Source organism: Schistocerca cancellata, chromosome 9, assembly GCF_023864275.1.
Source record: "Schistocerca cancellata isolate TAMUIC-IGC-003103 chromosome 9, iqSchCanc2.1, whole genome shotgun sequence".
Taxonomy (NCBI): domain Eukaryota; kingdom Metazoa; phylum Arthropoda; class Insecta; order Orthoptera; family Acrididae; genus Schistocerca; species Schistocerca cancellata.
In genome coordinates this window covers 321,223,520-321,245,376 of record NC_064634.1, presented here as the reverse complement: position 1 = coordinate 321,245,376, position 21,857 = coordinate 321,223,520, and positions in this window count along the sequence as shown.

Below are 21,857 nucleotides of genomic sequence, written 5' to 3'. Positions count from 1 at the left end.
TTTCTCGGTATGTACAGTGTTTCCTCAAATTTAATTACCCTTGAATACCTGAACAATTCTGAAAATACCAAATTTGTGATCCGCTCGATCAACTGGTTGTTCTTTATATGGTGTAATGTTACATAGAACATAATTCCTGCAATGGTAAAGATGAGGATTAAAGTTTTTATAATTCCAGAACTTGCCTGTGTTTTGTTATTGGGTTTAATATATCGCGAATGATGTACTCCTCTGTGATTGTTTACAGAAGTTCCATTCATTGTATCAAAGGAATATTTGTTGCTGATGTGTAAACACTGTATCATGGTCTATGGTTGTATGCATCACTTCACTGATTAACTGCACAGCATATTCCAGTCAGTCACCAAGTACGTTGCACATACATAATTTTTAATGTTAATCCTTTTTTTTCGGGGCTCCGTGTAAGAATTGCTGAAACAGTATTTCCGCTAATTGCAGACTACCGCCTTGCTTTCGGGGAATTTTCGATCTCCAAAAAGTTAAAGCTTATAGAGACGTGTGATGGAGAAAATTCGCTGTTACACGAATACTTTTTGATATATATATAGTACGGTCAAACTTTCAGGAAACATTCCTCACACACAAAGAAAGAAAATATGTTATGTGGACATACGTTCCATGTTAGAGCTCATTTTATTACTTCTCTTCAAATCACATTAATCATGGAATGGAAACACACAGCAACAGAACGTACCAGCGTGACTTCAAACCCTTTGTTACATGAAATGTTCAAAACGTCCTCCGTTAGCGAGGATACATGCATCCACCCTCCGTCGCATGGAACATGTTACGGAAACAACTGGTTCTCCCGTAGCACTCTCCATACAGTGACGTGGTCAACATTACCTTGTACAGCAGCAACTTCTCTGACGCTGACATTAGGGTTATCGTCAACTGCACGAAGAATTGCCTCGTCCATTGCAGGTGTCCTCGTCGTTCTAGGTCTTCCCCAGTCGCGAGTCATAGGCTGGAATGTTCCGTGCACCCTAAGACGCCGATCAATTGCTTCGAACGTCTTCCTGTCGGGACACCTTCGTTCTGGAAATCTGTCTCGATACAAACGTACCGCGCCACGGCTATTGCCCCGTGCTAATCCATACATCAAATGGGCATCTGCCAACTCCGCATTTGTAAACATTGCACTGACTGCAAAACCACGTTCGTGATGCTACGTACTGATGTGCTTGATGCTAGTACTGTAGAGCAATGAGTCGCATGTCAACACAAGCACCGAAGTCAACATTATCTTCCTTCAATTGGGCCAACTGGCGGTGAATCGAAGAAGTACAGTACATACTGACGAAACTAAAATGAGCTCTAACATGGAAAGTAAGCGTTTCCGGACACGTGTCCACATAACATCTTTTCTTTATTTGTGTGTGAGGAATGATTCGTGAAAGTTTGGCCGTACCTTTTTGTAACACCCTGTATATATATTTACAATCCCCATTCTTTCCTATGACAATCGTTTGTCTGCTGGCGCTACTTTATAATGATGCTACAGTGAGCTCCGCATTACGCGGCTGCGGAATATCTGGCTTACCTATTATAGGTGTATAGTCCAGGGATTTTACATGAAATGAAAGACGAAACTTGAAATATGCTGTTGTAATTCGAACGAATATTTTAGTTTAGAATACAGATTTATCATACTGAAGGCATTGTTGAAAATATCGGAGAGTGTTTAAACAGCAATGCCTATGGACCCGGATCCGAGCGGCGAAGTGACGCAGTTATAATGGAGAAACTGTGTTCCGTAAAGGAAGGGAGGACCCCTTATCAAGCACTGAGACACTGAAATGCATCGAACTGTTATTATGGTCCAAATGGCTCTGAGCACTATGCGACTTAACTTCCGAGGTTATTAGTCGCCTAGAACTTAGAACTACTTTAACCTAACTAACCTAAGGGCATCACACACATCCATGCCCGAGGCAGGATTCGAACCTGCGACCGTAGCTGTCGCTCGGTTCCAGACTGTAGCGCCTAGAACCGCACGGCCACTTCGGCCGGCCCTGTTATTATGGTGATGGTGTGCAGGACAAAACACGATTGACACTACTGATATTTTGACTCTCCGGAGAATGTGAACCGTATTTAGGGGAGATGTAAAAGAAAATATGAAAAAGAAGAAACTGGACGATAATTTTCTAAAAGGATCTGGAGGCATGTGATTCGGAATAACGGTTAACTTTAATTTTGTAAATAAGTTGTCTGTTAAGGACGACTGTAGTTGGGTTTCGAATGTGATCTGAAGCATGTTTCGTTAACTACAGTAAATAGCAATATCCGGTAAAAGATGTGTATTCTGAGTTATTTGTATTTTGTGTGTGTCAGGGCAGTCTTCGGTCCCTACTAACGCGGATTTTGTTTGTGTGACCAGAAGCTGAAATACACAACACGAGTACAGTAGCAAAAATCCTTTACAAGATGGTAACTGCACTTCTCTAAGACAGTATTTTTAGTCTGAGATATTAAACCTCTTTGTCACCACTGCTGGAAACACGAATTGCGTTATCTTTGTGAGGCCTAACGTGTATCTATTCTGTGGAAATGGAACAAGTACAAACCGTTTCAGAAAGATTCTCCGTCTTGTTATAATCTCATGTGCTCTACTCGTTTACACTCGCTAGATAGAGAAATGATATATGCCGTCTCCAAGAGTAGACAGTTCTAGGGCAGCTCGCGGCGGCCTAGTATTTTAGGTAAGTGCATTAACGTCCAACATGGTCCCGGGCCCTGTGGCAGCCTGAATTAATTTGGCTGTTGGCGCCGTTAGTTCGGCTTTAGTGGCTCCGACTGACGAATGGTGTCGCGCAAACTTAATGAAGACTTAATCAGGGGCTTGGAGCACTTGCATAATTTAACTAGCAAACTTGATGGATAATTATTTGCGAGGGACGCTCGAGCACGCGGTTAAAACGTCGTTTTCATGCTCTTTACATTTGTGGGAAAGAACGAGCATTAAGCTGCCCGAACGTTGCTCTCATATCGTGGTACACATGTAGTCGACTTCCGCGCCTAGTCGTGATAGCGAAAATTCGAATGAGGTCGGTATTCGTCTGCACAGTTATGGAAAACGTTTGATCATCATCACCTTATTTACGTCGAGGATTAGCCTTGTTTATCTGTCCCGTCTTTAAGACCCTTGAAACCGACGTTCTCACCTTCTCTGTAGTATTCCCTAGTATAGATCATTGTTTCTTCATTATTAAACCGTTTTTACCTTGTGTGGTTCAGTTTTTTTCCAGTATTCTGTAGTCTTTGTCTTATATCTTCATTTCGGGCCTTCGCCTATAATTAATTATAGGTTAAAATATTTAATTTTCCTCTAGGTAGATAGACACTGCCTAAAGAGACCTTTAGCGAAAAGAGAACCACTTGCATGAATATCAAGAGCTCAGATGGAAACCCAGTTCTAAGCCAAGAAGGGAAAGCAGAAAGGCTCTATACAAGGGCGATGTTCTTGAGGACAATATTACAGAAATGGAAGAGAATGTTGATGAAGATGAAATAGGAGATATGATACTGCGTGAAGAGTTTGACAGAGCACTGAAAGACCTAAGTCGAGACAAGGCCCCGGGAGTAGACAACATTCCATTAGAACTACTGACAGCCTTGGGAGAGCCAGGCCTAACAATACTCTACCATCTAGTGAGCAAGATGTATGAGACACGCGAAAACCCTCAGACTTCAAAAAGAATATAATAATTCCAATCCCAACGAAAGCAGGTGTTGACAGAAGTCAAAATTACCAAACTATCAGTATAATAAGCCACGGCTGCAAAATACTAACACGAATTCTTTCAAGACGAATGGAGAAACTGGAAGAAGCCGACCTCGGGGAAGATCAGTTTGGATTCCGTAGAAATGTTGGAGCACGTGAGGCAATACTGACCCTACGACTTTTTTTTGGGAAATAGATTAAGGAAAGGCAAACCTACGTTTCTAGCATTTATAGCTTAGAGGAAGCTTTTTACAATGTTGACTGGAATGCTCTCTTTCAAATTCTGAAGGTGGCAGGGGTAAAATACAGGGAGCGAAAGGCTATTAACAATTTGTACAGAAACCAGATGGCAGTTATGAGAGTCGAGGGGCATGAAAGGGAAGCAGTGGTTGGAAAGTGAGTGAGACAGGGTTGTAGCGTATCCTCGGTGTTATTCTATCTGTATATTGAGCAATCAGTAAAGGAAACAAATGAAAAATTCGGAGTAGGAATTAAAATCCACGGAGAAGAAACAAAAACTTCGAGGTTCGCCGATGACATTTGTAATTCTGTCAGAGACAGCAAAGGACATGGAAGAGCAGCTGAACGGAATGGACAGTGTCTTAAAAGGACGGTATAAGATAAAAATCAACAAGAATAATGGAATGTAGTCGAATTAAATCGGGCGATGCTGCGGGAATTAAAATAAGAAATGAGACGCTTAATGCAAAATAACTGATGATGGTCGAAGTAGAGACGATATAAAATGTAGAATGGCAGTGGCAAGGAAAACGTTTCTGAAAAAGAGAAATTTGTTAACATCGAGTATAGGTTTACGTATCAGGAAGTCTTTTCTGAAAGTATTTGTATGGATTGTAGCCATCTATGGAAGTGAAACGTGGACGATAAGCAGTTTAGACAAGAAGAGAATAGAAGCTTTCGAAATGTGGTGCTGCAGAAGAATGCTGAAGATTAGATGAGTAGATCACAGAACTAATGCGGAGGTATTGAATAGAATTGAAGAGAAATTTGTGGCACAACTTGACTAGAAGAAGGGATCGGTTGGTAGGGCATATTCTGAGGCCTCAGGGGATCACCAATTTAGTGTTGGTGGGCAGCGTGGAGGGTAAAAATCTTAGAGGGAGACCAAGAGATGAATACACTAAACAGATTCAGATGGATGTAGGTTGCAGTAGGTACTGGGAGATGATGAAGCTTGTACAGGATAGAATAGCATGGAGATCTGCATCAAACCAGTCGCTGGACTGAAGACCACAACAACAACAACAAAAGCAACAACAACAGGTTAAAAGTTAAAGGGCAGAGCCATCATTGCGATTTTAGTCTATTTGCAAATAAGTACACATTATGTTGGTGTAAAATCAGTGAATCTATCAAAGTTTCTCTTAAAAATCCACTCTACGACGGAAAAGAAGACACACTACGGAGAAATTATCCGAATGGAGCGGAGATCAATAGAAGTGACGTACATGTAAGACAAAAAATGAGTATAATTTTCGGAAATTTGGATGATTTGTTCAAGAGAAAGAGCTTCATAAATTGAGGTAGTCAATGACGTGTTGATCCACCTCTGGCCATTATGCAAGCAGTTATTGGGCTTGGCATTGATACGATATTCTGAGCTACGACCAGGTGCCGAGATCTATAGCGCATTCCTACATGATATGCAGTCTCCCATCTCACATGAACTGAGTGTGGAGAGTCGATTTGCGAGTGACGCACGCTGTCAGGTTTTATTTGTTTATTTCCGCTGACAAATGAAGCTGCGCAGCTGAGTACATGTCGATTAATTTGTCCTGGAATTAGCTGAGTTGACATCCGATGCTGTGCGCGTGACAAAACCAATTTCAGTGGCTGCAATCACAAACAGTTGTTCGTGCGCTGTACTTTTTAATATCGCCTGTACGCTGTTGCTGTACGCCTCTGGCGTCACTAGCAGAGCGCGGAAGATGGGCGTTCAGACGTAACGTGTTATAACGTTGTTCAGGGAAAGACGATGCCGTGCTGCGCATTGCGCAACGCCATAGACGACATTCGCAAAGCAAATAGTAATGGAGGGGAGATATATGTCAGGTAAGTGTGAATAAGTGGACGAGTAGGTAAGCGCTATGCTCTAAATCCAAGGTCTGCGGTTGTATCCTCGGTAGGTTCTAGCATTTTTTCTGTCACCTAGTGCTTCTTTCACCTCTGACAGTAATTTTGTCATTATCATCATCATCATCCAGTTTTGGTTTAGGCATGCCTGTCTTTCAAGTAGGCATCCTTGTCTTTCAAGTAGATTGCAACTGATGTTTCCATCTCTTCTTTGAACGCCCAACATCCCTTTTACCTTGCATATTATTATAGGTATTCGTTCTTCTGGCAGCCTTTGAATGTGTTCGTGCCATTTCTTTCTGCATACCTCTAGTTTCTGAAGCATGCTTTTCACACCGCTATTTTTATCCGCTCTGTGCGTTTGTAACCAGCTAGAGGTCATAGGAGTCTCACATCTGCTGCCACAACCCTCCTCCCTTGATTGTCATAGTCCAAGTCTCTGACCCATACATTAGAACTGCCACTGTCATCACACTATAACATTTTAGTACTGTCTCTTTGTAACTTTTTTTAGGACTGTGTGATTTATAGTACCCACAAACTGCAGGAATTTTTGCAGTTTGTGTTCTTGTCATTGTGAGTGATATATGAGACCTTAGATCACAGGTATTTAAAGTTGTTTACGAGTTCTAGCGGCTGATCATAAATTATTATTTTTGCTCTTAAATGATCCTTACCATGGAATGGCATTATCTTAATTTCACTTTTTTGATATTGTCGTATTATTATCATTTGCCACCTTATTCAAGAACTAATTGCTGTCTCTAATTTATCTTCTGAGTCCGCTAAGATTATTTGATCATTTGCAAACAGGAGTGTATTCTAACTTTATTATTAAGCTTATGATGGTGCACTATTTTGTTCTGGTATGTCTTTATGACGCCGTCTATGTGTATATTAAATAATGTGGATGATGAAGGATACGCTTGTCTCACTCCTTGACAGATGTTTCTCGCAAACGGACTTCCTTTTCTTTTGTTGTGTCTATGCAAAATCTGAATTACACTTATTAGATTCTGGGGTACACTATTGTTTCCATAAATTTCACATAATTTAACTCTGTTAACTTTATCAAAAGCTTTCTAATAGTGAATAAAGCTTATCTATGTGGGATTATCGTATTCAATATGTTTTTTAGTGATTTGGCTGACTGGAGAAACTCTGTGTAAGCAAGACCTTTGCAACTGAAACCCATTCTGTTGTTCAGTAATAAATGTTTCCGAAATATCTGTAGTCTGTTTGTTATTAGTTTTACATATACTTTGTGTCCAGAGTTCAAAAGACTTAACACCTCGATGGTTGTCACATTTCCTGCGATCCCCCTTCTTAAATAATGGGATAACAACTGCTGTTTGCCTGTTCTCTGTTATGTTGCTGTATTTCCAACAAGTATCTACAAAACTCAATAGTTTCGTGAGCAATGATTCTGAAGCACGTTTAAGTAATTACACACTGAGGTTGTCTTCCCCTGGGGCTATTTTGTTTTTAGATGTTTCAACAAAACCTTCAGTTCTTCCATTGATATAAGATGAACGTGCTCGTCACTAACTGCAGTTTCAAATAACCTGTCCATACATTTTTGGAAATAAATCCAGCCATTCACTTTCTGAAATGGGGTTAATTTGAACCATGTGTCTTTCATCTTTATTAAGTTCTTTCACCGTCCTATAGGCTTTAGTTTGTTTCCCATTTGTTCACAAGCTACATGGTACAGTAAAAAATCTATGTTTTGCATTTCTTTATGTCTCTTCCACTTGTACCGCCGTTTTTCTAGCGACTGTTTCATGAGAGTCCCTCCAGAAAGAAGGATGATACGAAGAAGGTTCAGGAATAGGATCGAAATCTGAAGCCGGAAGTTTGATGAAAAATTCGCTGGTATTGTTTGAATACTGTGTAAATTGAATGTAGAGGGGGAGAAAGGAAAGGGAAGCGAAGGAACTAATAATATCAGCTGCACTGGGACTTTACGACGAGTGAAAATGTGTGCCCGACTGGGATTCGAAACCGGTGTCTCGTGCTTATTAGGCATTTGCGTTAACCACTGCGCCATCCTGACACAGTGACCATCCCAAATGCGCGCATTATTTTCGGCACGCTCCCCGGCTGACCCACAGTCCCACCTTGCGCCAAGTATCCCCGTCTCCGTCCATCTCCTCCAGGCTCGCTAATTTTAGATTCCCGCTGGGGGTCGAACGTAAATGTGCATCGCCAGTGGAGGTTGTGAATTCATTGCCCACCGATTCGAATCGTTTATATGAGTGCGTGGTGCCTGTTCTGCAAGTTCTATCTTCTTCTTATACGTCTTGCAGTGTACCACACCTCTTGCTGCTCGGCAATATTGGTAACACTTTGCCGCCCGCACGTCTCGCACAAATCTATTCGCTTGACGCCGGCAGCGCTAATTCGGATTACTTGGCTTGTCGCCGGCCACTTGTCACCTTCCCGTTGATGACAAGCCTCAGACACATTGACTTTTGCGCGCCTTAATTTTCCGGAAATCGTTTGCCGAATCGTTCCACAAACGCGAATTTTCTTTTCAAGTAACTTCTCTGGAAGTTCTACACTATTATAATAATTATCCATGGAGAGGTGATGCCACTTTCCATCAGAAGGTGTCAATAGTTCCATCACTGTTTTTGCTAAAGGCTGTCCAGCGCCGGCATATATCTTGAATGAGGAAATGTATCCTGCACTCGAATCACACAACATCCGAATGAGTATGCCGTATTTCATAATTTTGGACGATTTGTAAACTTTAAAATTTAACCGTCCACGCCACGGTATCATTCCTTCGTCAGTTGAGATTTTTTGACTTAGATTAAACATTCCTTTAAACTTTTTGGAAAAATAATCAATTACGAACTGCACTTTGACAAGCCGGTCGGCGTTATCCGGTTTATTGTTGCTGTCGGCAAAATGGAAAAATGATAATATTTGTCTGAATCGGTTGCGGGACATCGTTTTGCAAAATATCGGTGTGTCTATCAACGGATTCGTTGACCAATAATCATGGCTCCTTGCTTTTTTTACAGTTCCCATAAGGATAGAAAGCCCAAACATTTCCTAAGTTCGGGTCCCGTAACGTCGACAAATTTGGCATTTTTCTAATCCAGTTTCCTTATATTGCAATTTGACTGCAGCACATGTTGGTTTCGTTGCTAAAGTATTCAAATAGCTCGTTCCCAAAATATACACTACTGGCCATTAAAATTACTACACCAAGAAGATGACGTGCTACAGACGCGAAATTTAACCGACAGGAAGAAGATGCTCTGATATCCAACTGATTAGCTTTTCAGAGCATTCACACAAGGTTGGCGCCGGTGGCGACACCTACAACGTGCTGACATGAGGAAAGTTTCCAACCGATTTCTCATACACAAACAGCAGTTGACTGGCGCTGCCTGGTGAAACGTTGTTGTGATGCCTCGTGTAAGGAGGAGAAATGCGTACCATCACGTTTCCGACTTTGATAAAGGTCGGATTGTAGCCTATCGCTATTGTGGTTTATCGTATCGCGACATTACTGCTCGCATTGGTCGAGATCCAATGACTGTTAGCAGAATATGGAATCGTGGGTTCAGGAGGGTAATACGGAACGCCGTGCTGGATCCCAGTGGCCTCGTATCACTAGCAGTCGAGATGACAGGCATCTTATCCGCATGGCTGTAACGGATCGTGCAGCAACGTCTCGATCCGTGAGGCAACAGATGGGAAAGTTTGCAAGACAACTACCATCTGCACGACGACGTCGTTTGCAGCAGCATGGACTATCAGCTCGGAGACAATGGCTGCGGTTACACTTGACGCTGCATCACACACAGGAGCGCCTGCGATGGTGTACTCAACGACGACCTGGGTGCACGAATGGCAAAACGTCATTTTTTCGGATGAATCCAGGTTCTGTTTACAGCATCATGATGGTCGCATCCGTGTTTGGCGACATCGCGGTGAACGCACATTGGAAGCGTGTATTCGTCATCGCCATACTGGCGTATCACCCGGCGTGATGGTACCGGCCGGCCGGAGTGGCCGATTGGTTCTGAGCGCTACAGTCTGGAACCGCGCGACCGTTACGGTCGCAGGTTCGAATCCTGCCTCGGGCATGGATGTGTGTGATGTCCTTAGGTTAGTTAGGTTTAAGTAGTTCTAAGTTCTAGGCGACTGATGACCTCAGAAGTTAAGTCCCATAGTGCTCAGAGCCATTTGATGGTACGGGGTACCATTGGTTACACGTCCCGGTGACCTGTTGTGCGCATTGACGGCACTTTGAACAGTGCACGTTACATTTCAGATGTGTTACTACCCGTGGCTCTACCCTTCTTTCGATTCCTGCAAAACCCTACATTTCAGCGGGATAATGCACGACCGCATGTTGCAGGTCCTGTACGGGCCTTTCTGGATACAGAAAATGTTGAACTGCCAGCACATTCTCCAGATTTCTCACCAAATGAAAACGTCTGGTCAATGGTGGCCGAGCAACTGGCTCGTCACATTACGCCAGTCGTTGAACTGTGGTATCGTGTTGAAGCGCCATGGGCAGTTGTACCTGTACACGCCATCCAAGCTCTGTTTGACTCAATGCCCAGACGTATCAAGGCAGTTATTACGGCCAGAGCTGGTTGTTCTGGGTACTGATTTCTCAGGATCTATGCACCCAAATTGCGTGAAAATGTAATCACATGTCAGTTCTAGTATAGTATACTTGTCCAATGAATACCCGTTTATCATCTGCATTTCTTCTTGGTGTAGCTGTTTTAATGGCCAGTAGTCTAATTCTACGATTCCTCGATGCTCTGTGTATCTTTGGGAAATATGTCTGGACCAGGGGATCCTTCAAATTTGTTATTGGTCCTCGGTAAATCAAAGTCTGACCACTGTGAACTGCTTTCTTCGTCTGATTCGGCCGAATCAGTTGGCAACCGTAGCGTTCGCCGAATTCTTCTTGGACGTATCTTCCTACGCTTCTGCTTCACTTTAATTTTTTTGATATCCATTGTCTTCTTCCGAATCGGCCAAGTCGTCCGGAACGTCAGACAAGACGTCAGCGCATTCATCGTAAGTAATCCAATTGTCTCTTTCGTCCGCCATGATGAAAGTGCACAAGCACTTATAAAAACAAAACAAAAACTTGTTGTCGTGTGTACCCTATTGTTACCTAAACAAACTCCAACAGAATGCAAAAAGTACGATATGACGTACGATGGTGTGCGTCGAGGCGCGGGGTTAGGTCTGGCAGAAGCGGCGGCAGGGGATTGGCAGATCCTATTAGTGGCCCGCCGGGAAGACTCGCAAAGGCCAGCGCGGCGTGCCTAGAGAGCGGAGCAAGGAGCGAGGAGAATGGCCGGCGTGCGCGCCTTCGCGGCCGTGTGAGCACGCGACACCTATCGATCGCCGGCAGTCTGCGACGCGACGCCGTGCGCTCTGACCTTTACCCACTCCACACGGGGACTGCCCCCTCCCCGGCCTACAAAACACTGTGCTCTGCGGCCTTTGCGTCGTCCCTGAACGATTTAGCGTGGAACTCGTAGCTGAAATCGCCACACGACGCGGCTACTTGTGTGAATAGTAGGTATTACGCAAATACCATTACAAGAGCGTATTCTAGTCACTCCGCGAGGACACATCGTATTCTGGCTGCGCTCTGTACGTGAGATTTCTTCCGGACGCCAATTTCGGCGGCGGCCTACACTACTAATAAACGTTTAATATTGGACGTGTGTGGTGAGTCCCGCATTTTGAGGAAACCACGGCGTTGGGTTAACGAATTGGACGAATAAATAGAAATGCAAATGTTCGTTTGTTCATAATTTTAAATCTTCGAAAATTCTTCACCGATTCCTTCGAAGTTTTGACACAACATTCCATGCGGATACGCGCCTGTTGTTCGATACCTACTGGAGCGCCACAATATATACAGGGTGGTCCATTGATCGTGACCGGGCCAAATATCTCACGAAATAAGTGTCAAACGAAAAAACTAGAAAGAACGAAACTTGTCTAGCTTGAAGGGGGAAACCAGATGGCGCTATGGTTGGCCCGCTAGATTGCACTAGACCTGGTTCCCCCCTTCAAGCTAGACAAGTTTCGTTCGTTGTAGTTTGTTCGTTTGACGCTTATTTCGTGAAATATTTGGCTCGGTCACGATCAATGTACCACCCTCTATATATACGCGCGTAGTCGAATACAACGTTGGGTCAAAAATTCGAAGAAATCGGCAAAGAACTTTCGCTGAGCAAACGAACATGAGATATTTGTTAAAACGTATCTCTTGAATACAGGGTGTTACAAAAAGGTACGGCCAAACTTTCAGTAAACATTCCTCACACACAAAGAAAGAAAATATGTTATGTGGACATGTGTCGGGAAACGCTTACTTTCCATGTTAGAGCTCATTTTATTACTTCTCTTCAAATCACATTAATCATGGAATGGAAACACACAGCAACAGAACGTACCAGCGTGACTTCAAACCCTTTGTTACAGGAAATGTTCAAAATGTCCTCTGTTAGCGAGGATACATGCATCCACCCTCCGTCGCATGGAATCCCTGATGCGCTGATGCAGCCCTGGAGAATGGCGTATTGTATCACAGCCGTCCACAATACGAGCACGAAGAGTCTCTACATTTGGTGCCGGGGTTGCGTAGACAAGAGCTTTCAAATGCCCCCATAAATGAAAGTCAAGAGGGTCGAGGTCAGGAGAGCGTGGAGGCCATGGAATTGGTCCGCCTCTACCAATCCATCGGTCACCGAATCTGTTGTTGAGAAGCGTACGAACACTTCGACTGAAATGTGCAGGAGCTCCATCGTGCATGAACCACATGTTGTGTCGTACTTGTAAAGGCACATGTTCTAGCAGCACAGGTAGAGTATCCCGTATGAAATCATGATAACGTGTCCATTGAGCGTAGGTGGAAGAAACTAAAATGAGCTCTAACATGGAAATTAAGCGTTTCCGGACACATGTTCACATAACATCTTTTCTTTGTGTGTGAGGAATGTTTCCTGAAAGTTTGGCCGTACCTTTTTGTAACACCCTGTATAATATATACACATTTATGTACTGTATGGAGCTCTAGTACGTGCAGAAATAGATGTGCGCGTTCGAAAACTACATTGTGTCAAAATTTCGCCAAGTGATCGGTGAACAACTTCGGAAATTTAATACACTGAAACGCCAAAGAAACTGATACAGCCATGTGTATTCAAGTACAGAGATATGTAAACAGGTGGAATTCGGCGCTGCGGTCGGCAACGAAATGGCTCTGAGCACTATGCGACTTGACTTCTGAGGTCATCATTCGCCTAGAACTTATTAAACCTAACTAGCCTAAGGACATCACACACATCCATGCCCGAGGCAGTGTTCGAAATTGCGACCGTAGCGCCTAGAGCCGCACGGGCACTTCGGCCGGCCGGCCGGTCGGTCGGCAACGTCTGTATAAGGCGACAAGTCCGTGGCGCCATTGTTAGATCGGCTGCTTCCGTTACAATGGCAGGTTGTCAATACGTGGTGTTATAGTCGGCGCACGAGCGATGAGACACGGCATTTCCGAGGTAGCAATGAAGTGGGGATTTTCCCATACGACCTTTCCACAAGTGTGCCGTGAATATCAGGAATCCGGCGAAACATCAAATCTCCGACATCGCTGCGGCCAGAAAAAGATCCTGCAAGAACCGGACCAACGACCGCTGAAGAGAATCGTTCAGCGTGACAGAAGCGCAAGCATTCCGCAAATTGCTGCAGACTTCAATGGAGGGCCATCAACAAGTGTCAGCGTGCGAACCATTCAAAGAAACATAATCGATATGGACTTTCGGAGCCGAAGGCTACTCGTGTACCCTTGATGGGTGTACGACAGAAAGCTTTATGCCTCGCCTTGGCCCGTCAACGCCGACGTTGGACTGATGTTGTCTCGTCGGACGAGTCTCGTTTCAAATTGAACCGAGCGGTTGTACGTGTACGGGTATGAAGAGAACCTCGTGTATCCGTGGACCCTGCGTGTCAGCAGGGGACATTTCAAGCTGGCTCTTAAGTGATGTGGAGCGCGTGCAGTTGGAGTTATATGGGACCTCTGATACATCTAGATATGACTCTGATAGGTGACAGGTACTTAAGTATCCTGACGATTACCTGCATCCATTCATGTCCATGGTGCATTCCGACGGACTTGGGCAATTCCCGCGTTACAATGCGATACCCCACATGTCCAGAATTGCTACAGAGTGGTCACCAGACTCCTCAGACATGAAAATTTTGAGCATGTCTCGGATGCCTTGCAACGTGCTGTTCAGAAGAGATCTCCATCCCCTCGTACTCTTACGGATTTACGGACAGCCCTGCAGGATTCATGGTGTCAGTTTCCTCGAGCACTATTTCAAACTTTTGTCGAGTCCATGCCACGTAGTGTTGCGGCACTTCTGCGTATTCGCGGGGGCCCTACACGATATTAGGAAGGTGTACCAGTTTATTTGGCTTTTCAGTGTATTTTGAACAAGCGAACATTTACAACTATATAACCAAACATATAAATCTTCTTCATTGATTGCTTTGAAATTTTTATAGAACCTTGTATGTACTCCTACATGACTACTCTCCAATTCACACTTAAGTGTCTGGCAAAAGGTTCTTTGAACCGCCGTAAGACTGTTTTGTTTCCGTTCCGCTCTCTAAGAGCGCGTTGTAGAAATGAACACTTAAATCTTTTTGTACGAGCTCTGATTTCTGTTATTTTATTATCATGATCACTTCTCCGTAAGTAGGCTGGCGACAGTAAAACACTTCGGCCGCCCGGTGTGGCCGTGAGGTTAAAGGCGCATCAGTCTGGAACCGCTTGACCGCTACGGTCGCAGGTTCGAATCCTGCCTCGGGCATGGCTGTGTGTTTTGTCCTTAGGTTAGTTAGGTTTAATTAGTTCTAAGTTCTAGGTGACTGATGACCTCAGAAGTTAAGTCGCATAGTGCTCAGAACCAGTAAAACACTTCCATTTTCAGAGGTGAAAGTTCGGGACTGAAATTTCGTGAAAAGATACGGTCGCAACGGATTTTAATGATTGCCATCCCAACTCGCGTAACATAAATGTGACACTCTGTCCTCTATTTTGCGACAGTACAAATCGAGCTGACTTTCTTTGAACATTTCTGATGGCCTTCGTTAATCTTATGTGGTAGCAGTCCCATACAGCGAAACAGTACTCCAGGTGAAGACGGACAAGCGTAGTGTAGGCATCTCTTTAGTAGACCTGTTGGATTTTCTAGTTGTTCTGCCAGTTAAACGCAGTCTTTGGATTGCCTTTCCCACATCATTATCTATATGATCGTTCCAAGTCTTCTTGTTGTCATTTGCTACTGTAATCCTGCATTCGAATACGCACGTGTTTTATATACCCATTTTTAATATATATAATATGTAAATAAATATGTGATATATAACGGCGAGACTTTATCATCAAAAATCTCGAAAAGTTCTTGACTGACTTACTTCAAATTTACACAATAGTCTGATGAACATTTGGAGGGACTATATATAATATTAACAAAAGGGAAAGTGCATTTATGGCTTCTGGGTTTATGTTTAGAGTACTACTACAGACAACAATAAACGACGCTCAATGTCAGAGAGATAGGGAAACACGAGATGAACAGAGAGGTTGGAGGAGATGGACATAGAAAGCGGAAAGGATGCGATGATCAGAGAGACGTAGAAAGGGGGAGATATCAGAGAGAACGGGGAAGGAGAAGGTGATGGAGAGAGGGGGACCAAGGGAGATGGACAGAGACAGGACATATCAGAAACATGAACGTTCTGTTTTCTTTCTTTTCCCTTTAACCAGACTGAACCAATAATAATAATAGTAATAATAATAATATTCTTATTATCGTGATGCAAAACAACATCAGAAGATTTGGAAAGGAAGGTAGAACCTAGAATGGCAAATGACAGTTCATCTTGCGTTTGTTGATCTGCAGAAAGCGTACTTCACAGTCCCACCAAGCAAGGTGTGGGTACCAGTATAAAAAATTTTGGTATATGTAATTAGCATGTCCATAAAAATGTGCATCCGTGAAGCAGTGGATGCTTCGAGTAGATGTTCGCCTGGCTGACGCTGTATCTGAGAACGACTTTGGACCTGCCGTAACAACAAATGTGATTCATCCGACTAGGCGACACCTATCTTTGATCTACGACCCTTCTCGGTGATTCCGTCCCCACTGCAGTCGTAAATGGCGATGTCGCTGCGTCAATGGGACAACACGTTGGCGTAGTCTGCTACAGAACCCCATATGCAACAATCTTCACTGAACGGTGTGCTTAAAAAAAAAAAAAAAACAAAAAAAACAAAAAAACAAAAAAAAAAACTTGTGCTTGCAGCAGCATTGTTCTCTGTTGTCAGATCTAACACAGGTCGCCGCCTGTCATACTTAGCGGGCAAATGTTCAAATGTGTGTGAAATGTTATGGGACTTAACTACTAAGGTCATCAGTCCCTAAGCTTACACACAACCTAAATTATCCTAAGGACAAACATACACACCCATGCCCGAGGGAGGACTCGAACCTCCGCCAGGACCAGCCGCACAGTCCATGACTGCAGCGCCTGACACCGCTCGGCTAGTTGGTTTCCCCATTTACATGTCGTATCGTCACTGTAATGATACCCCAGTCGTCTTTACTCCGCTTATATACGTTTGTTACTACGTGACTTGCTCATAGTGCCAACTTACGGGACAGTCTCGCGGTGGGCACTGGTTATAATGTTGTGGTTCACCAGCCATATAGGCCTACACCTCGTAAAAAGACCAGTCACAGAAGTTTGGAAGCGTGCGTGGCTTACTAAAGGTCGTTGTTTCCGCGCACCTTCCTCGGTAGAATATAAGTAATGGAAGGAGCAAAAGTAACAACTCACGGTGTAATTGAAGCTTCGAGAGATTCAAGATAACTAACACAGAAAACGCACACACAGAAACACACCTACGTTCTTAGTTCACTGGACTAGGTTGTACCGGCACTGCAACTCGACTGGAGATATGTACCTGTTTGTTTATATGGGGGGTGGGAGGGAGGGAGGTGTTTTCTGTATTAGTTGGCTCTCGTCACTCACCGTGTCAGTTATACGATGAGTTGTTGCCTTAAGTCCTACCATTAAGGGTTCATTATCCTATATTGAGGCAACGGCCTTGCCGCTGTGGATACACCGGTTCCCGTCAGATCACCGAAGTTAAGCGCTGCCAGGAGTGGCTGGCACTTGGATGGGTGAACATCCGGGCCTTTATGCGCTGTTGCCATTTTTCGGGGTGCATTTAGCCTCGTGATGCCAGCTCGACCGAATAGTAGCGGCTCCGGTCAAAGAAAACCATCATAACGACCTGGAGTGCGGTGTGCTGACCACACGCCCCTCCTATCCGCATCCTCACCTGAGGATGACACGGCGGTCGGATGGTACCAATGAGCCACCTGTGGCCTGAAGACGGAGTGCATTTTTATCCTATATCGAATTTCAGTCTGTCTGTACGCCCGCGCTCGCGACGGCAGTATTCGGATTTAATCCGACATTCGGAAATAATTTTAGTCAGTACTTTGCACTTTTGGAATTTAAGGAGATGGGACCTGGATAAACTGAAAGAACCAGAGGTTGTAGAGAGTTTCAGGGAGAGCATAAGGGAACAATTGACAGGAATGGGGGAAAGAAATACAGTAGAAGAAGAAGAATGGGTAGCTCTGAGGGATGAAGTAGTGAAGGCAGCAGAGGATCAAGTAGGTAAAAAGACGAGGGCTAATAGAAATCCTTGGGTAACAGAAGAAATATTGAATTTAATTGATGAAAGGAGAAAATATAAAAATGCAGTAAATGAAGCAGGCAAAAAGGAATACAAACGTCTCAAAAATGATATCGACAGGAAGTGCAAAATGGCTAAGCAGGGATGGCTAGAGGACAAATCTAAGGATGTAGAGGCTTGTCTCACTAGGGGTAAGATAGATACTGCCTACAGGAAAATTAAAGAGACCTTTGGAGAGAAGAGAACCACTTGTATGAATATCAAGAGCTCAGATGGCAACCCAGTTCTAAGCAAAGAAGGGAAGGCAGAAAGGTGGAAGGAGTATATAGAGGGTTTATACAAGGGCGATGTACTTGAGGACAATATTATGGAAATGGAAGAGGATGTAGATGAAGACGAAATGGGAGATAAGATACTGCGTGAAGAGTTTGACAGAGCACTGAAAGACCTGAGTCGAAACAAGGCCCCGGGAGTAGACAACATTCCATTTGAACTACTGATGGCCTCGGGAGAGCCAGTCATGACAAAACTCTACCATCTGGTGAGCACGATGTATGAGACAGGCGAAATACCCTCAGACTTCAAGAAGAATATAATAATTCCAATCCCAAAGAAAGCAGGTGTTGACAGATGTGAAAATTACCGAACTATCAGTTTAATAAGTCACAGCTGCAAAATACTTACGCGAATTCTTTACAGACGAATGGAAAAACTGGTAGAAGCCGACCTCGGGGAAGATCAGTTTGGATTCCGTAGAAATGTTGGAACACGTGAGGCAATACTGACCTTACGACTTATCTTAGAAGAAAGATTAAGAAAAGGCAAACCTACGTTTCTAGCATTTGTAGACTTAGAGAAAGCTTTTGACAATGTTAACTGGAATACTCTCTTTCAAATTCTGAAGGTGGCAGGGGTAAAATACAGGGAGCGAAAGGCAATTTACAGTTTGTACAGAAACCAGATGGCAGTTATAAGAGTCGAGGGGCATGAAAGGGAAGCAGTGGTTGGGAAAGGAGTAAGACAGGGTTGTAGCCTCTCCCCGATGTTATTCAATCTGTATATTGAGCAAGCAGTAAAGGAAACAAAAGAAAAATTCTGAGTAGGTATTAAAATCCATGGAGAAGGAATAAAAACTTTGAGGTTGGCCGATGACATTGTAAATCTGTCAGAGACAGCAAAGGACTTGGAAGAGCAGTTGAACGGAATGGACAGTGTCTTGAAAGGAGGATATAAGATGAACATCAACAAAAGCAAAACGAGGATAATGGAATGTAGTCAAATTAAGTCGGGTGATGCTGAGGGAATTAGATTAGGAAATGAGACACTTAAAGTAGTAAAGGAGTTTTGCTATTTAGGGAGTAAAATAACCGATGATGGTCGAAGTAGAGAGGATATAAAATGTAGACTAGCAATGGCAAGGAAAGCGTTTCTCAAGAAGAGGAATTTGTTAACATCGAGTATAGATTTAAGTGTCAGGAAGTCGTTTCTGAAAGTATTTGTATGGAGTGTAGCCATGTATGGAAGTGAAACATGGACGATAACTAGTTTGGACAAGAAGAGAATAGAAGCTTTCGAAATGTGGTGCTACAGAAGAATGCTGAAGATTGGGTGGGTAGATCACGTAACTAATGAGGAGGTATTGAATAGGATTGGGGAGAAGAGAAGTTTGTGGCACAACTTGACAAGAAGAAGGGATCGGTTGGTAGGACATGTTTTGAGGCATCAAGGGATCACAAATTTAGCATTGGAGGGCAGTGTGGAGGGTAAAAATCGTAGAGGGAGACCAAGAGATGAATACACTAAGCAGATTCAGAAGGATGTAGGTTGCAGTAGATACTGGGAGATGAAGAAGCTTGCACAGGATAGAGTAGCATGGAGAGCTGCATCAAACCAGTCTCAGGACTGAAGACCACAACAACAACAACTTTGCACTTCATTTGCCCCTCTTAAAGGAACTACAAGGCTGAACACGTGGCAGCTGCTGACCTGTGTTGTTAGCCCAACAGCGGTGCCGACGCCGCCTTCCTTCGTTCCTCGTGCACGAGTGGCACGTGGTGGTAACTGCGATGGAGCCGTTTCCCAGCCCCTTCCCTGTGGCACGTGCTGTAATCCCCGCCAAAGCCACCGCCACCGCCTGACGTCGAACGAGCAACAAGAGGGAGGGAAGCACAAGACACAAGCGCAGGACCAAGTAGAGGGAAAGAAAATAAAATCACCCGCCTGTGCTCTGCTATCGATTGCAAACTTCGGCGAGGGCTTCGCGTCTCCTTCCACGTGGCAGAGAAGGGGAGGGGGAGACACGATACAGTGGAGACGGCGAAGTTTATTCGACGGCCGACTCCCTGTTTTCGTGGCTTAATGGCACGGAATGCCGTGCCTGCGGAAATATGAAACCGGTGACGCTCGTATCTCGCGTGCGACTGTTGCGCGAGGCAGAACTGTTCAGACGGAAGGAATGGAATGTGAGCGAGTAAACTGCTGGAGATCACGGCCGGAAACGGCCAACGCAGCCAAGTTAGGGCTCTGGAGTGCTGGCCAAGCGCTACGACCTCCACTGTGCTTCAGCTTAGTGAACGCGTCAGTCTCAACACTGGCAAGTCACGAGATATCATTGCAGTTCCCGCATATACAGGGTGTTTCAAAAATGACCGGTATATTTGAAACGGCAATAAAAACTAAACGAGCAGCGATAGAAATACACCATTTGTTGCAATATGCTTGGGACAACAGTACATTTTCAGGCAGACAAACTTTCGAAATTACAGTAGTTACAATTTTCAACAACAGATGGCACTGCGGTCTGGGAAACTCTATAGTACGATATTTTCCACATATCCAACATGCGTAGCAATAATATGGCGTAGTCTCTGAATGAAATTACCCGAAACCTTTGACAACGTGTCTGGCGGAATGGCTTCACATGCAGATGAGATGTACTGCTTCAGCTGTTCAATTGTTTCTGGATTCTGGCGGTACACCTGGTCTTTCAAGTGTCCCCACAGAAAGAAGTCACTGGGGTTCATGTTTGGCGAATAGGGAGGCCAATCCACGCCGCCTTCTGTATGTTTCGGATAGCCCAAAGCAATCACACGATCATCGAAATATTCATTCAGGAAATTAAAGACGTCGGCCGTGCGATGTGGCCGGGCACCATCTTGCATAAACCACGAGGTGTTCGCAGTGTCGTCTAAGGCAGTTTGTACCGCCACAAATTCACGAAGAATGTCCAGATAGCGTGATGCAGTAATCGTTTCGGATCTGAAAAATGGGCCAATGATTCCTTTGGAAGAAATGGCGGCCCAGACCAGTACTTTTTGAGGATACAGGGACGATGGGACTGCAACATGGGGCTTTTCGGTTCCCCATATGCGCCAGTTCTGTTTATTGACGAAGCCGTCCAGGTAAAAATAAGCTTCGTCAGTAAACTAAATGCTGCCCACATGCATATCGCCGTCATCAATCCTGTGTACTATATCGTTAGCGAATGTCTCTCGTGCAGCAATGGTAGCGGCGCTGAGGGGTTGCCGCGTTTGAATTTTGTATGGATAGAGGTGTAAACTCTGGCGCGTGAGACGATACGTGGACGTTGGCGTCATTTGGACCGCAGCTGCAACACGGCGAACGGAAACCCGAGGCCGCTGTTGGATCACCTGCTGCACTAGCTGCGCGTTGCCCTCTGTGGTTGCCGTACGCGGTCGCCCTACCTTTCCAGCACGTTCATCCGTCACGTTCCCAGTCCGTTGAAATTTATCAAACAGATCCTTTATTGTATCGCTTTTCGGTCCTTTGGTTACATTAAACCTCGGTTGAAAACTTCGTCTTGTTGCAACAACACTGTGTTCTAGGCGGTGGAATTCCAACACCAGAAAAATCCTCTGTTCTAAGGAATAAACCATGTTGTCTACAGCACACTTGCACGTTGTGAACAGCACACGCTTACAGCAGAAAGACGACGTACAGAATGGCGCACCCACAGACTGCGTTGCCTTCTATATCTTTCACATCACTTGCAGCGCCATCTGTTGTTGAAAATTGTAACTACTGTAATTTCGAAAGTTTGTCCGCCTGAAAATGTACTGTTGTCCCAAGCATATTGCAACAAACGGTGTATTTCTATCGCTGCTCGTTTAGTTTTTATTGCCGTTTCAAATATACCGGTCATTTTTGAAACACCCTGTAGGTAGCCATTTCCAGGCTCCAGTTTCTCTCTGGGGAGGTTCAAGGTAGGGAGACCAC